Source organism: Ascaphus truei, chromosome 2 (genome assembly GCF_040206685.1).
Source record: "Ascaphus truei isolate aAscTru1 chromosome 2, aAscTru1.hap1, whole genome shotgun sequence".
NCBI classification, from domain to species: Eukaryota; Metazoa; Chordata; class Amphibia; order Anura; family Ascaphidae; genus Ascaphus; species Ascaphus truei.
This window is the reverse complement of record NC_134484.1, coordinates 239,005,427-239,015,733: the sequence shown is the minus strand read 5'-3', so window position 1 is coordinate 239,015,733 and position 10,307 is coordinate 239,005,427.

The window sequence follows — 10,307 nt, the reverse complement described above, 5'->3', positions numbered from 1 at the left end:
ATACTTCGCTGTGACAAACATGCACCCTTTCTGTTAGGTTTTAATTAGGATTTTTTGTTCTTGATATCATTAAAATTTATTTATTTTGAGTTCCAATTCCAGTGAGTGCATCCTTTGGGATTCTTTCCCTTGTTTTCCAGTGCTATATTTTATTCAGACACAGGTGTTTGATAATTATATGTACTCTTGTAGCTACACAATATGTAATAAAAGTCTTCTGAAAAGCTGTTACCCTAAAGTACAGAGTGGGGTTTTCTTTCTTTCACACCTATCTCTCTTCTCTTTCCCCTGTCTCTCTTCTCTCTCCCATCGCTTTTCCATCTCCTGCCTCTTTTCTTTCTCTCCTCTGTCTCTCTGATCTCTCTCCTGTCTCTCTTATCTCTCCTTCCATATTTTCTCTCCTCTCACTCCCCTGTCTCGCTTCCCTCTGAACTGTCTCATCGCTTTCCCATCTCTCATCGCATTCCCATCTCTCATCTCTTTCCCATCTCTCTTCTCTCTATCGTTTCTCTCTTCTCTCTGCCCTTTCTCTGTTCTGTCACCCCTGTCTCTCTTATCTCACCTGTCTCTTCACTCTCTCCCCCTTTTCTGTTCTCTCCCCTTCTCCTGTCTCTCTTTTTCCCCCGTCTCTCTTCTCTCTCCCCTGTCTGTCTTCTCCTTCCCCTGTCTCTCCTCTCTCTTCCCTTTCTCTCTACTCTCTCTTCTTTTCCCCATTCCACTTCTCTCTCCCCTGTCTCTCTTCAACCTCCCCTTTCTCTCTTCTGTCTCCCCTGACTGTCTTCTCTCTCCTCAGTCTCTCTTCTCTCTCTGCTGTCTCCCTTCTCTCTCCCCTCTTTCCTCTTATTCCATCTCTCTTCTCTTTCCTCCTGAGTCTCTCCCCTTTCCCCTGTCACTCTTCTCTTTCCACTGTCTCTCTTCTATTTCCCTGTATCTCTTCTATTTCCCTGTCTCTCTTCTCTTTCACCTCTCACTTCTCGCTCCCATGTCTCACTTCTTGCTCCTATGTCTCACTTCTCGCTTCCCTACCTCACTTCTTTCTCCCTTATAAAGATGGATGAATCCAACCAAATTGGTTTCCTGGTGGACTTCCCCCCCAAAATCTGTTTAGTTGTGTAAAATTCGCAAATGGATTTGGTCGGTTTTAAATAGCACGAATTCATCAAAAACCGCCATTGGGTACAATCCGTTAACAGATTTCTAGAATCCAATCCTCGGATTCAGCAATTTATTGGCAGATTCTTAAAAATCCAGCAATGGATTTCTGAATATGCGGAGTATATTGGCAATAATAATTTAAAAAAATAGCAAAACGCAAAACGCCCTTTTTGAAATTGATCCACTGAAATCAGCGGATTCACGAACTCGCTGATTCGCTGCGGATCCAAGTCCGCCCAAAAAAATCATCCATTTCTACTCTCCCGTCCCTCTTCTCTCTCTACTGTCTCTATTCTCTTTCCCCCAGTTTCTTCTTTTCCCCTGACCCTCCTCTCTTTCCTTTCCCCTGTCTCTCTTCTCTTTCCCCCTGTGTCTATTTTCTCTCCCGTCTTTCCTCTGTCCCTTTCTCTCTTCTCTTCCCCCTTTATCTCTTCTCTCTCCTCTGTCTTTCTTCTTTTCCAGCTCTCTTCTCTCTCTCTCCTGTCTCTATTTTCTCTCTTCCCTCTCTTCTTTTTATCTCTTCTCTCTTTTCTGTCCAATCTCTCTTCTTTTCCCCATGTTTCTCTTCTCTCTCCCCTGTTTATCTTCTTTATCCATTCTCCCTGTCACTCTCTTTTCTCTCCTGTCTCTCTTTTCTCTCCCTGTCTCTTTTCTCTCCCCTGTCTCTTATCTCTCCCCTGTCTCATCTCTCTCCCCTGTCTCTCTTCGTTTTCCTCTCTCCCTCCTCTCTCACCTCTGCCCCTCTTCTTTTCATCTGTCCCTCATTTTCCCCTATCTTTCTTCTCTATCCCGTCTCTCTTCTCTTTCCTTTGTTTTCCTTCTCTTCCCTTTGTCTCCTCCCCGTCTCTCTTCTCCCCGTCTCTCTTATGTCTCCCCTGTCTCTCTTCTCTCTCTCCCTTACTCTCTTCATTTCCCAGTTTTTAACTGAAAAGTGCAAAATGGTCAGTTGGTGGTGTTTTTTCTGATAAAACACAAAACTGTAATAACAAATTATATGATAGAACTCGGTTTCCCTTCTTTACCATGTGCAGTGCGAGTTGAATAAGCACTGTTGCAAGATATTTGACATTACAGACAGTAAATGTCTGTAAAAATGTTACCAAAGAGAATTTTCTAATAGATGACTGTATTTCATGCAAGACTACACACGTAGTATATCTTTTAGAGTGCCCTCTTGGGCTTAGATACATTGGCCGCACAAAACAATTCCTGAAAACTAGGATTCTCGAACATACAAGGAATATTAAAATTGGCTATGACAAACATAGCGTATGTCGTCATTACAAAATTCACCACCATAACAATCCAACCTTATTGAGGTACAAAGGAATCCAAATTGTCCCCCCTAGTAGAACAGTTGGGGACAGAATACAAGCTCTCTCTAACCAGGAAAGCTTTTGGATCTATTAAATGAAAACGTTGGTCCCTATGGGAATAAATTAAGAAATAGAAATTTGGTCACTATATTAGACTCTATTTAATATGAGCTTAATAATATTCAGCGTTACCATAGGCCGAATGCCAATATTTATATATATATATATATTTTCTATGTAACTAGTTTTGTAATATATATATCCAGTATACTTTACTTTATTTTATTAAATAATATTATAACAAAAGACAGAGGTGCCCAATGCTACATCAAATTGACAAAACATATATGGTAATAAGTATAAAGTTTAAATACTTCAATAATAATAGTAGTTACTTGGTTATTTAGTTAAACCCTTTGGCCAAAGCATCGTAAGCCTGCATACCATGTCAAGGTAAACCAAATTAATGCAGGTCCTAACACTAAAACTGTAAACCATTCCTTTTACCTCTGTATGAGGGGAAGCAACTGCAATAAGTCTTGTCCATTCAGCAAAATGCCAGAACCTCCCAAGTTAAAAAGGTGAGGAGGGGTGAGCTCTGGGGGGAGGTGCCACCTACCTCCATTTAACTGTTACCAGTCAGAAATTGATTAACAAACACATATTCCCAGATAGCTCAAACTCCCACACCCACCACATCATGAATATATATTTATGCCAAAATGAGTGCTACTGAGCGTGGCAAATGTATACAACAAAGTGCACTTTGCATGCACTTTGATAAAGCCTGTTTGGGTGAAACATGTCATTGTAACTCTTTTCTATTTTTGGCATAATAAATAGTTTTTATTATCACCCTCCTCGCTCTGTCATTCCGGTGGTGCAGCGTTTTAGGCATGATGCCAAATTTCTTCTATTGCTTACCTCACACACTTTGCCCACTAAAAGGATCTTTACCCTGCAAGTGAAGAAACTCCTATTGCTGTGGATACCACTAAGGAGTACAAGGACTATCATTCATTTGTGAGTATCATTCCATTAATCAATGGACTTTCTTGTTACATAGGAGGTGAATTTCTATGCGCTGGGACATATATGGTCCGCGGACCACAGTTCAATGCTAAACCATCTACCAGAATACTCTATCATCATCACTAAAGGCTTGCTTAAAGGTTTTTCCCCCCCCCCCCCCCAATACTGTAAATATATTGCATATTAGAGAGACTACTGGATTATTATTCATACCGGTTTTTCTCTCTTTTTCAAAGTGTATCCCTTATTTTTAGAGCCCCAGTTCTCCCTTTCCTAGGGAACTCTATTGTTCATGGAGTGGGAGCCGGCGGTATGCTGTAGTGGTAACATGTACCCTAAACATGCCATGTTTTAAAGATATAATTTTTGTATGTGTAGTACTTTCCATTATCACCCTATCACAATATATCAACCTTACTATAACATGAGAGTTGTATGCTGTCTCTTTTTCTTCTTTTGTTAGTCCCTGAGATGATGAGCCATCTTTATTGACGAGTAGCAGACTTTCAGTTCATGTGTATGAGGTTATTCAATGTAGAAGGCTTCCCTCTGGCCCCCCTTACCTCCGCAGGAGAACGGGGACCCCCGTGGTATGTCGGGGAGAACGCGTCACTGGGGGCCCCCGGTGGCATACACAACAGAGTGCCGCCATCTTGGATGCATTCCTGCATGTGCGGAGGTTCGCATGTGCGGAGGTTCGCGTGTGCGCAGAAGAGTTGCGGCGGCCATTATAGTGAGTGCGAAGGGGCAGAGATGGCGCTCCATAGCGCAGGGACTCCCCAAGGTCGCACAGGCGCAGAAGAAAGCAGTGGCGGTCATTACAGCATTGCGCACACGCAGCCGACATAGCGCAAGCGGCCCCAATAATAGAAAGGCTCTCCAGGGATTACAGTTCCCAGCAGCCCCAGGGGCTAGAGCCCAGGTGACACCAGGGAGCCAATATAAGAGTGAGATTCTCCTGAGCAGAGAAATATACATTGTTGCGAGCAGTGAGAGTGTCAGTTGGATCCAGGAAGAGATTGGGGAAGGTAGTGTACAGAGAGCAGTGCTCTGCTGTACTAGGCCAGAGAAACCTCAGGCCCCAGGTAGGCCCCAGTCCCCACTAGGTTTAGTGGGTAGGTTTATAGGGACGGCCCCTTAGATAGGGACCCTGCCCTTAGCTGAGTGTGAGTTTATTCAGTGACACAGCTGCAGTGCTGTGTGCTCTGACAAGAAGGGTCAGTGTTGCTGTGAATCATTCTCTGCAGGACAGAGACTGTCTGAGTGATGAGCTTGCTCAGAAGGAGACCCCCATCGCTGAGGCTTCGGTGCTGGACACAGAAGGGGCCTCTTCCACAGTTCTGCGGTACCCGGTTGCAGGAGAGCCGGGCAGGCATTATCCAAGTCACCACCTATACACTTCATCTTAGTGGGCAGCGCTGTCCCACACGTGGGTGGGGTTGTGGGATTCTTGGGACATATGGGTACAAGGACTTTGGGAATTCAGTGTGGGGTTAAGGCCCTGCGAGGCGGATGATTGTTGTGCTTAGTAGTGTTACAGGGTGACACTGATGTTATGCACTGTTGATGTCATATGGTTGATGCATGTGTATTATGTGATGTTATTATCTGTATATTGTAAATTGTTATACTTATTCTCCTGTGTATGTGGTTACTATATGTAGGTCCTGTGTAGGGAACATTCTACACTTCTAGAATCCTACACAGGTGGAGGCGCTGTAAGTAAGATCGTTCCAGAGGATTCACCCCAGACTCTCACAGGTGAAGGCTCAGGCCTCCTGTGAGCCTAACTGGTATATTGCACCACACCTGGTAACATATAGGTTTCCCCTCACATGCACTCTATCTGCGATTGGGGGTGGGGGAATACCCGTTACATCAATTTAAAATAAAATTGTCACAATATGTACAGTACCACAAATAGACACTTGTTATACTATTTTCTGAGTAATTATACTACCTCACCATGGATAGTCTTTATGAGTTTTCTAAGCACTTAACGTAATACTTATTTTATCACTTCAACACAATCTGGTGCACATTGTTTTTTCTTTTTTTCAGTAAACGTGTTTGTATGCATTTCTGCTACACCATAGAATTTGCATCACTAGCTCACATCTATTGCTGACATTGAATGAATTGATAATTACTCTTCCATGGGAATAACCTGTAGAGTGACTCCCTCAGAGTTCTCCCTCTGCTTTTTTCTTTTCTCTGTCTCACTCTATTTATCTTTTCTCCTAACTCCCTTTCTGTCTTTTCTTCTCTTCTCTCTCTCCCTCTCTCTCCCTCTCTCTCCTTCTCCCTCCCTCTCTCTCCCTTTCTCTCCCTCTCTCTCCCTCTCTCATCCTCCCTCTCTCTCCCTCTCTCTCCCTCTCTCTCCCTCTCTCTCCCTCTCTCTTCCCCTCTTCCCCTCTTTCCCTCTCCCCCTCTCTCCCTCTCTCCCTCTCTTCCATTTCTCTTTCTCTCTATATTTGTCCTTTCTTTTCTGCTCTCACCATCCTGTCCATCATCACTTGCACTGCCTGTCTTGAAGGGGCCTCCTCACGCTGATGATCTCATTCTTGAGCATTCCAGTTGCCAGGCAACACTTTTTCTCTCCTCATTTTTTCTCCTCCAATGTGCGTCTATTGCACTGTCATGTCTGCGGTTGTGTCCTGGTGCTTTGGCTACCCTTCACCCTTTAACTCTTGGAGATGAACCCCAAAGACACCAAAATGGTAGATGCCTACACCAACTTTATACTGTATATATCAGTGATTCCCAACGTTTTTTGTTTGGAGGAACCCTTGAAGTATTTCGTAAAATTTCGGGGAACCTCTATCTGGATGACACACATTAGATTCGTCAGGGGTAAATCACAAAATATGTAATACGTGAAAAAGGTGGATGATGCTCAAGTGCTTGGTCTATGTATGATCCTTATGAAATATAAACTGAAGATAATTCGTGGTGTCCATAAATAATCATCCTTTTTTTTTCTTCTTTTGCTGGGGGCACAAGAACCCTGAAGGCAAAGGGGTAGGATATGGATAACCCTCCTCCTCTCCTCATTGGGATAGCCTCTCCATAGAAGCAATAATAAAGCAGTAGGTACTCACAACAACTTCACCATGAGGCTCTTGCAGCGTGCAGCCACATCAATGTCCAGAGAATTCCAAAAGAAGAAAGGATAAGCGCATAGCACTAGAGAGACAGGTCTTGGGTAATAAAAAATGTTTATTCAGCTACATAAAAAACGGAGGGTTTAACCACTCCTACGAGTTTCGTCCTTGACAAAGTGCGTTGCACGAAACGCGTAGGAGTGGTTACACCCTCTGTTTTTATGTAGCTGAATAAACTTTTTTTATTACCCAATACCTGTCTCTCTAGTGCTGTCCGCTTATCCCTTCTTCTTTTGTAAATCACAAAATAGACATGTAAAGCAGTAGGGTTAATAAATAATAATTAACTCATACTTTTGAATAAACAATCCTCATATATCTCCCTCAGCATCCCTCATCATCATAATCCTTATATACCCACCCCCCTGCATCTCACATCACCCCCCCCCTGCATCTCACATCACCCCCTGCATCTCCCCCCGTAGCTCACAAGCCAAGCCACCACGGATCTCCCTCCCCCCGTAGCTCACAAGCCAAGCCACCACGGATCTCCCTCCCCCCGTAGCTCACAAGCCAAGCCACCACGGATCTCCCTCTCCCCCGTAGCCAAGCCACCATAAATCTCCCCCCCAACCCCATCCCATATGCCTACCTCAGGCGGAGGCAGGCAGAAGGTGGCGGCGAAGGCAGCAGTGTGAAGCTGCGGGCAGGAGGCGTGAGGCTGCGGGCAGAATATGGCGGCGAACACTGCACATGCTCTAGGTGTTGCGCACTACTAGAGCACGCTCCTATGTCCTGAGAGGGGGAACAGGAGGCGGGGGAGGAGGGGGAGAGTCAAGGGGGGAGCCAGGAAAGCCGTCGCGGGCCACAGTGAGTGTGGGCAGCTAGGTGGAACACCTGGGACTGCTCCACAGAACCCTGGTTGGGAATCACTGGTGTATATATATATATATATATATATATAAATATATATATATATATATATATATTTACACACACCAGTATATATAGTGTAATTTTTAAACAATGTTCTTAGTTGGCACCCCTGATATATTTTTTATGTATGTCTTTTTAAAATAGTACAAGTACGTTTATTGCCTGAAAAAGAACTTGGAAAGGTTCAGAAACATTGCATAATAATGAACAGATATGAACTCATGACGCTGTATTTTTAACTTTTTTGTATTGAGAAGAGATAATAATTATTTAATGGACAAAAACAAAGAGTGTCGAGTATTGTCTAATTTGTATATACATACATTGATGAGACCGCCAGGGTCGAATGTGATACCTTGTTTGTCAGGTTATTCAACCTACTTTTAACACCACTGGCTAAGTGTACTTTAAGTCAACTAAGGTGTAAAGGAAGTCACCCAAAGTACAGTACATAGTGTGTTCTAGGTTGACTATATACATATGAAATCTAATTTAGGTTATTGAATCACCAATACTTTGTGTGTGTGTGTGTGTGTGTGTGTGTGTGTGTGTGTGCGTGCAAAACTGTCCCACTGCAGAAGGCCACGACTCCTAGGACTGTGGCCCACCCGCCAACACCAGTTCCCAAAAATATTTTGAATGCTAATACTATTATTTATATCCAATGTATATAACAGTCAATATACAGCCACACTAGGATGATTGAGGCCCAGTAATTAAAAGCATTAGCTAGCAGCCTTCTGTGTGCCACCCGTATCCCTCCCATCCAATTCCAAAAGGCAAATGGTGCACTATTTCTATGCATAAAGATTTGCCAGTGCTTGTTGAAAATGTACTAATGTTGATGATTTTTCTTTTTCAATTCAGGAAGGGCAAATTGTTAATATTCACCAGTTTTGCAAACTTATGCAAAGTGAGGTGTACTGTACATAACAGATATGACTAGTGTCAATGTTAAACCTATAAAAAAAAAATAAAGGACAGCTTTTATTTAAACACTATGAAACAATCAATATTGTACTATTTGAAGAAACCTTTTTTTTGTCACTTCCTTACTTTCTTCCTTCATCCACTAGATGTCCCTCTTTGTCTGTTGAATGCAACTAAATGAAAAAGAAAACATAAAAGCTGTAAAATATGAACTACGGTACTTTTACTTTTTGATGCCAATAAGGGGGTAATTTATATACTGTGAAGCGGCTGTTCGGTCCATTTCAGCTGTAAATTCCCATTGACTTTAATGGAGATTTTCATCTGAAAATGGCCCGACATGACCTATTCTGAAAGTGAGCTCCATGTGACCAAACTCCCCAGACCTACAGTATATTAATTTAACATATATATATATATATATATATATATATATATATATATATATATATATATCACAGAACAAAACAAAAATATTAAGGAGCGCCTATTATGACAACCTGCCTAACTGTGAGTGAGTATGCTACTGTGTTGATACAACCAATGGGGTGGCTAAGGGGGGGGTGATAATAAAAAGTGGATCCTATGTTGCTAAGTATAATGCGTATAATATAAAGTCTTTTATTGAAAAATTGCTGTAAAAAATATTTTAAAAAATATATTTAAAAAATATATAAAAATAATATTAAAATTCTAAGATAGATACCAAAACAAAAACCTTAAAAAACATAGAGTCCCGTTCCAATAAATTGCATCCAGGTACAGGCAGCCCGTTTGAAAGGGATCACAACTCCCTTGGAAATACCTATGAGAGAAAAAGAGAAAAAAACAGGCACACACCTAGTGCATTAAAGTAAAACAATGATTTTATGGAACATTAAAAAACAGACAAATGCCCACTCACAAATCAAACGGAAATAACAAGCAGTTATGAGATAGGCCCTCATAAGCCTCCGGTAGCGTCTGGAACAACAATCGAATCTTCTCCTACACACGTGTTGCGCAGTCTCCTTCACCGGAAATGACGTCCTCCCGGCGTGTGCCCCGCAACAGGAAATCCCTCCGGGAGCCTCAGACTTCGCCTACTTCGTTCTGGCTGCTGCACCACCAGGAATAGTGGAGATCTGCCCGCTCCTTCTGGTCTGGCTTGCCGCTCTCAATACTGCATCCGCAGTGCACTGAGTTCAGTGGGAAAGTGCCTCCTCCGTCTCAGCCACGCCCTACGCGTTTCGTCATCAGGATGACTTCATCAGGGGATACCCATTGGCTGTAACCCCACAGTACTTATAGACAAGTTAATTTGCATACATGATTGAAAGATACCTATTAAAACGTTGATTACATGATTTTGAACCTTTCCAAGATGTGGTGTTTCCTTATTACATAAATTATTATGGAAAGGTTATGAGGACACCACTATTTTTGCAAAAGATGAAACATAGCTCATTTATATGGAATTCTTAGTTTTACTATATTGCAATAGATAGTCAAAAAATGAAAAAATGATAAAAAGAGGGGGATGGGATATGTTGCAATATTTAAATTAGTACTTAAATTAGGATAGCACATAATATATCCAAAGGGGGTTAATCATTATTTCAGATAGTTCATTATTATTAAAACTCTACAAAATTCAGTATTGTTTATGATTTTAGATTTTAAATTCAAAATTCTCAAGAGTTGGAGAATATAGGCAAAAGTGAATACAAAACTACCCAATTGTCCCACTTAATAGTTAATATATTGTATATGTACAAATATATACCTGTTGTTATCTTTAATAGAAGAGAAGAATATCAATGAATATTACTGGAGTCAGAAGAACAGCAAAGGT